Source organism: Pinus tabuliformis, chromosome X (genome assembly GCF_031772625.1).
Source record: "Pinus tabuliformis cultivar Carrire ecotype Pingquan chromosome X, CPIR1, whole genome shotgun sequence".
In the NCBI taxonomy this organism is placed as follows: domain Eukaryota; kingdom Viridiplantae; phylum Streptophyta; class Pinopsida; order Pinales; family Pinaceae; genus Pinus; species Pinus tabuliformis.
This window is the reverse complement of record NC_142308.1, coordinates 829,149,238-829,157,467: the sequence shown is the minus strand read 5'-3', so window position 1 is coordinate 829,157,467 and position 8,230 is coordinate 829,149,238.

The window sequence follows — 8,230 nt, the reverse complement described above, 5'->3', positions numbered from 1 at the left end:
TGCCCTTGATGGAAGCTCAAACTATATATCTTGGAAGGATCGCATGGAGGCAGTTTTGGAAGATAATGGCCTTAAGGATTTCATTGATTAAGAAATTCCTAAGCCTACTGACAAGACTGAGTAGGTGGAATGGAGGAAGTGTGTGGCTAGAGCTAGGAGAATTCTCTTGGAGGGAGTGCGAGATCACATTGTCTCAAGCCTCCATGGGAAGGAGACTCTGCATGCAATGTTGAAAACATTGAAAGATTATATCAGAATAGCAATGACTAGAGGAAGCTGGCACTAAATGACAAACTTCGAAAGATCAAGTGTGAAAGGGATGAGACGATCTCTATGTATCTGACCAAGCTCATGACAAGCAGGTGAGCTTGCAAGTGTAGGGGTTGTGACATCGGATGAGGATATGGTGAGTCTAGCACTCCTTGGCATTCCTAAGAGCTGGCATAGCTACCAAAACTCGGTGAATGGAAGGGAGAAACTACCAGATTGGGAACGACTATGGTCAGATTTGATGCAGGAGGAGATCAGACGGAGCACCAGAGACAGTTCTTCATCCATGCATGATGAGGAGAACTGTGCCTTAGCGAGTAAGGTGAAGAAGGGGAAGGAGAATGTTTCTCTTTCCAAATCCAGTTCTTCCAATGATGGGAAGAAGGTTGACAAATCGAAAGTGCAATGCTTTCGTTGTCATGACATGGGCCATTATGCTGCAAATTGTCCATGGAGGAAATCCAAGAAGGGATCCGGGGAAGGATCTGAAGGTGAGGCACTTGCTTCACAGTTTGAGTTGGATTTCACACTCTTCGCATGCATGGTTTCATCCATGGTGGGAAGTGGTTGGTTTCTCAATAGTGGAGCTTTTTTCCACATGACTGGCGACAAGAGTTTGTTCAGTAATTTGGAGGAGAAAGATCTCCAGATACTCATAGTGATGGGTAATGATGAGAAGTATAGTGTCTCAGGTGTAGGCACAGTTACTTTTCAGAGGGAGCATGGATCTTGCCTTACCTTGACCGATGTCAAGTATGTACCAGGACTGAAGAGAAACTTGGTGTTGATCGCAATGCTGGAAGATAGAGGCTATGATGTAGTCTTCAGCAAGGGAAAGGTTTTCCTTAGACACATCATCACTAGATAGGTGAAGCAGATTGTTTCATGGGTCAAGAACCTATATTCTCTTGAGGTTCAAGATGCATGCAAAGCTTTGAGTAGCAAGGAAACTGATGGAGACTTGGTGGTTGAGAGGGAGGGTATATTACCTCTCAACATGTAGCGCTAGAAGAAGTCTCAGACGATTGTGGAGGAGCCACGATTGGTGCAACAACTTCAAGAGGTTGTGGAGCAGCCACAACTAGAGAAGTTGGGAGGAGATCAAGTAGAGACATCTACTCATGCAGAGACCTCCAGTAGGGGGAAACTTCGAGCCAGGTGGGTAGAGGGATCACATGCAGCCATACCTCCAGGTACGAGGTGGGGCGATATAGAGCGATCGTCCCAAGGAGGAGGGGCAGGATCCTTGAGGTACCCAACCTCTTGGATGAGACCTTGCTACAGGAGCCCTGATGTGGAGTAGCAGGAAATGACTGATTAGGTAGAGACAGATGTAGATGGAGTGGTAAAGAGAGCGCTAGTGCAGGGAATTCCAGGATAGTGCATAGCTAGTAGGCTGCAACAATGCGAGAGGCACAAGTGTTTTATACAGTGCTAGGTGGCACAGAGAGGTGTGCAATGGTGCGAGATGCATGGAGATGTTGTAGTAGCGTAGATGTCAGAGAGGGAGCACTTGCCAGCAGCAGGTAGAGCTTCAGCATCAGAGTATGTTCCTAGCCCAATAGAGTGGTCATTTGGGAGTGTTTTTGTTCCAAGTGTTGTTGGAGCAAGTGGAATGGGTAGATGTGTTGCATGCAGAACATTCCAGAGTTACAAGATTGGGTTCGAGAGGAAGCCTTTCTTGTTGAGAGGGAGTGTTGGAAAGTGTGCAACAAGAAATGCTAAATTTAGAATGTGCTAAAAATAGACCTGCTAAAAATAGCATGTCTAAAAATAGCAATTTGGCCAGTGAGGTCATTGGCCACATTGGGTGAGAGGTGAAACTGCGAAAAATAGAAAGTTTTAAAAATAGCATTTCTAGGTCCTTTCCTATTTATAGCAGTCCCTAGTCTATCTATTGGAAGTAAAATTAATTTTGGTCTTAACAATAGTTGGAAATATTAATTAATTAATTCAGTTGTATTAATTAGTTAAGGAAATGCAAATTTGAAGTCTTTGTGAGCATGCACATGAGTTGTCCCACTGATTGAGGAATTTATCCTTAATTTCCTCCACTGGTTGAGGGAATAAGTATGAGTTCTATATTGAGAGAATCAGTTGACTTAGTTCTAACTAGTCAAGTCCAGTTAGATTATTTTAACAAGTTGTTAAAATAATAAAATATAGTTTGTTAATGCTTGCATGCATGTGACAACTATTATTTTAGATAACTGAGAATTCACTCATGGATAACTGTTGCATGTCAGTTCTGTCAGAGACCCAGTTGAGATTAGATGTGGGACAGTGTACTATCAGATGCTTGACTATTTTTAGTAAGTAGTTTTTGCATGGTTGAGGAACTAGTGTCCTCAAGGATTACATAGTTGGACCATTGGTTAACTTGGTATGTTTGGAATTAATTGCATATGCTTTTGCTATTATTTCCTAAGCAAATTGCACAAGGAAATAGGGATTGGACCATAGGTAAAGCCTTTATATACAGGGCTTGGTTGGTTCATGAGACATATCTTCATATCTTCATAGTTCATTGAGAACTGAATAGCTTGAGAGCTAATTCTTTTTGTATTGTGAAGAGGATTTCCACTTGATTGATAATACATGGTTGGGGTTTTATGCTGGTGCTTTCCCCTGGATATATCTTGTGTTATATGTGATTATTTCTCTTGATCAATTATGCATGTTTCTACTTGATGTTGCTCATGAATTCGATTATGCTTCCGCTTAATTTTTTGTAGAAGTAGAACAAGTATTATGCTTTAGGACATTGCATATATCGGTTTGTTCTACAGGTGAAATTTCTACAATTTCTTCATATATGTTTTTTAAAACAATTATGTCAATGTGACAGAGATTTGCAAAAGAAAAACAATCAAGCGATTCATAAGCTTCTGATATGTTTTAAGCCATTTTGCCAGCAAATGAAAGGGATGCTAAGAAAACTCAGATTTATTACTTGCTTATTAAAATCTGAATAATAAAGGAAAACAAAAAAGAATCTAACCTAAATTAATCTATTCCTATTGCTAAAAAAAAACATGACTAGGTATAATGAGACTTCCAATGTAACCATGTAATCATTTTGTTTCTTGTATGTATATACAGGTCAAACATTAGTAACAAAAATATGGTTAAATGAATGAAAACAAATTTGAATCTAGTATGTACATTAATTGCTAATGTAATTACAGAAAGTAGCTTATTTATAATTATCTTCCCTTGAAATAACCCTTCGAGCTAAATTTCAATACGATCAAAGAAATATGGATGGATTTCCATTAATTATTGGAAATGGTTTAAAAGAAATAACGGGCCAGATTGTGGAAATAATTTTTAGATACAATGGATTGCATAGAATTGTAAGTCTTTTGTACATATGTTAACCTATTAATAATCTTACGTGAAGGAAAAATTTCCAAATATATTTCAAATTGGTCAATGAAAAATGGATGGAAATTAGATAGACTCAATGGAATATCATTAATTGAATTAGATTGTTGGTCATATTGTGAAAATACACTTTCTCGTTGGTACTGCTTTTGAGAAGAAAGAAGCAATTGATAAGACATAAACATCTATTGAAATTGGAAGAAAAATAGCTCTTGATGTTCAAGATTGTGATTTGAATCTTGATTTTCCCATGCAAGCAATGCATCAATTTAGTGTTCAATACCAAACTACTCAATATGCCAGTATAAAGTATCTAAAAATCGAAAAAAATAAAAATAATTTTTTTTTGAATGAACAATAATAAAATTAAATCATAATTTACATTATTGGTACAACTAGTGTTACAACACAATTGGGATTGATTTGAAATGATTTCTTTTTTCACAAGGATTGGCCAAAATAATGTAATTATAGTGATTGCCAACAACAACTTGTGAATTATAGAGAAGATCATGACTATGAATAGGAATATGAGTTTGATCATCATAAGATTCATAAATTGGGATTGATCCTTGAATGCTGAAATCACGAAGATAATTTTTTGTTTGAGAATGAGAATTAATTGGAATAATTTCATAATTTCGATTCTATTTATTCTCAACTATAATTAATATTTGGTTATGAGGATTCAATTGACAATAACACAAATCAATATTCTCAATGTCAAAACAATTATCATAAATAACTTCATGAATTTCATTGAAAATTTCTTCATTCCCATATGACAAATACAAACAAGAAGAAAAATTAAACCCAACTTCATCAATTTTGAAAGAATGATCATTAAATAGTTCTTTATCCTGATAAAAACTAATAGGGAGTGGTTCTTTTGAATCAGTGCTACTGCTTTCTAGAACAATATTCATGCAATGAAAAGGTAAATTATTATCAGCAAAAATATCGGGATAAAGGGAAAAATGTGAATTTGAAGAAATGAATGCAAACTATTCTCTATTTGTATTTCCTTCATTGTATACCTCAGATTTTTGATCATCTAATTGATTAACTGTGCTTTCTTGAAGAACATTATTTGGATGCCCAGAATTTAAAATTTGATCATCATGAAAGAATTTAGAAATTTGTAGAGCAGGTTGCCTATTATTGGTAACTTGAATTTATACTTGCTGGTTTAATGGCTAATTTTCTGAATTTATTACAAAATTATTTTCAGATTTGATTGCAACAATTTCTTCAAGATTAATATTAGTATCTTCTTGTAATCACTTAACATAATTTTCCGAGCTTTGAGATTGTATTTCATTAACATAAGAGGGATTATCATTAATATTAAAATAAGGGTGTATTAATTGAACAAATTGATTATACATATTATATGCAACTTCGTCATAATTAGTATGTACCTCTATATTAAAGTTATCAATTATGTTAATAGATTTTAAAAAAGGTTGATTAAAGCTTGTAATAATTCCACATGGATTGTGAATAGGAGGAAGCGAGTAAATATATTCAAACCAATCTAATAATTCCTCTTTTGAAGGTTTATCGTAAATTTAAATCTCAAACAATTTAAACGAAATCTAATGGTAAAATCAATAAAAGAATCATTTTCAAACCTTCGTAGACTTCAAATTCTTACATACTTGTTTGTATTCGTAGCCATCAAATTTACAAAGGATCATTGTAATAAGCTGATCCCAACTGTGAATTGAGGCAACTAGAAGAGATTGACACCAACGCCTGGTTTTTCCCGAGAATGTATGAGTAAAAATCCTGCATAAAATACCTTCATCTATATCATGAAAACTAGAATTTGAAAAATTTTGAATGAATCGTAAAGCATGATTAAATGCAGAAAAAAATTCTTATCAATAAACTTTACCTTTCACAAGTGTCTAACTATTTCTGGTGGAATATTGCCAGATGCATGCCTAGAAATACAACTCGAAATGGGAAGTTTAAGAGGAGCCATTATAATAGAAATAAAACGTTAGATTACAAAAATACAATAAATAACAAGCCTTCGAGCCCTCCTTCTAGCGCCAAAAATGTTGAAGGTTCGAAATTCCCTGCCTATAACAATATAAGAGAGATCACCCAGTCCGGAACTTAAACAACTCCTTTTCCGTTGAAATGGTGGTTCAAATTGGTTAAACTAGGTCCAGTTATCCTTTTTCTATCTCCAATGGCTTAAAATATGACTTTCATCTACCAATAGAGAAGAGACACTAGATTTGTCCTCTTGCTGGTCTGGAAAGAAAATGATCCTTGAGATGATCTAGGGCTCAGCCAAGCCACAACTAAATTTTGCCTCTTTGGAAGAGGACTTCTAGGAATATATAATTAAATCTAAATACAAATTTATCCTAAAATGAAAATAAAAACAAAAGTATCTCAATCCTATCTCAATTAGGTGGATATAGATCTAACCCAACCGATAGCATAATACTTAAATGATTGAGAATTAAATATGTATGGCTTATAATGAATATCAAGCTAATGAAGTAGTTCAATTAACTGACATTATGAATGCCAAAACACATTTTGTTCAAAGATTTATTAACAGAAATAATTAATCAACACCATTTAGGTAGTAGTTTACAAAATGATGATGATTATTTAATCAGTAATATGAATGATTAAACAATAATATAAGGAAATAGTTCACAGAATATTATTGTTTGTTAAATCAGAATTAAAAGACAAATTTCTAAGCAAATAGTTACTCATAAGTCAGAATTCAATGTACAAGAGTAGAGATAAATAATGACATATTATTGAGGCAAATTACTCACGTTGACAATATTGCACAAATATTAATAAAATGACAAATTTCTGTCATCATAAAATGAAACTAGTATTTAAAAAAATTGTATTACAAATACCAATTTATTGAATTTGTTTCTCTAGCTCTAGTCTCCAACAATCCTTTACAATGCTTTGAACTTTGTATTTAAGACAAGAGCTGCAATAGTGCAAGCTCTACCCTTCATACATAATTCAGAATACAAAAGAAAAATCCTTAATAATCCTCAGATCCGAGATTTTCTCTCCTCTCACATACAAATCTAAATCCTCATTACAATAGTGCTTTTAAGAATTCCAGAATTGGAGAGAAGAGAAGCCCCTTAATACATTCTACAATCTACTATTTATAATTTTACAAAAAATATTCTCAATAAGAAAGTTGTGAAAAGTAGTTCTCCTCAATCAATTTTATTGGCTTAAAATCATATTCTTCTATTGCTGGAACATTTTCATTGACTGAAATCTTCTTCTCCTCATCTCTTCAATTGTTTCCCTGTAAAAAATCAATCAAAATTAAATTAAAATGCCATAATAAAATTAAAATACCAAATCTGAAATTAAAACATATTCAATCAAAACTTAATTACATAATTAAATAAAAAGAAATATGAGATTTCTATTGATGCTTGTGAAGATCTAATTGGTCAGGGAGAACATAGACAAATGAATCTTCATTCACTAGAAGCTGCGAGCAAATGAAAACGGAGAAAATTAAACTCAGAAAATTGGTTTTATTTAAAAATTCGGAGTTTGATCTTCTGTTGAATTTAGACCCATTAAGTTATCAAATATGGTTTTAAAACCACTTCGTAAATATTCTCCATGAATTTATCTATCCAACGAATTGTCATTGGCCTCATTTGGCCAAGTAAAACTCAACTTATGAACTTCTAAAGTTGAAGAGTCAAAATTGCTAGAATTCTCAAAAATGTGTTGTCTAGGCTAAAAATAATTTTTTTAATTAAAACATTATTCTTAATTAAATTATATATATTTTTTAATTAATACTAATTTAATTATGATTATGAAATTAAATTAATTATAGATTATTGTAGATGTGGGTTCTTGGAGGCGATGAACAAGTTGAGAGGCGGGAGATGGAAGAGCGAGCAGAACTCAGAAACACACAGTCCCGAAGAGGAGGGAGCAGACCCTAATGGCGGCCCGAAGAGGAGGGAGCTCCACTCCCTCCTTCAAGGAAGTTGTGGCCGGCAAAGACAAGACCCATCTGAGTAATGTCAGAGGCACAGGGGAAGAAGAAAACAACAGTAAGGAGAAGGAGACAGATAAGGCAGAGTCAAAGGAAAAGGGCAACACTAAGGACAAGGAGGAAGAAGACAAAAATCAGGGAGGCAAAAAAGATGAAGTCAATCAAAAGGGACCGTGTAGACCTAGAGTGAACATCACTCCATGAGTAGTTTTAAATAATCCGGCACTGCAGGAGCACAGGGAACACATGGAAACGTACGCCATCATATGCAAATTCATGGGGGTATGGCCCACTGAGAAAGCTCTGCAAACATGGATCAAATACCAATGGAAACCTAAGGGTAGCATCGATCTCCACCTTGGGTCTAAGGGTTTCTTCACAGTGGTGTTTACAAACATCGAAGACAAGGATAGAATATTTGAAGGAGGGCCCTACTTTTTTGCAACAACATGCCTCTATATGCGGCCTTGGGTGATGAACTTTGTTCTAGAGAGGTAGACCTTCACCTCCGTTCCTGTTTGGGTAAGGATTTTTTCG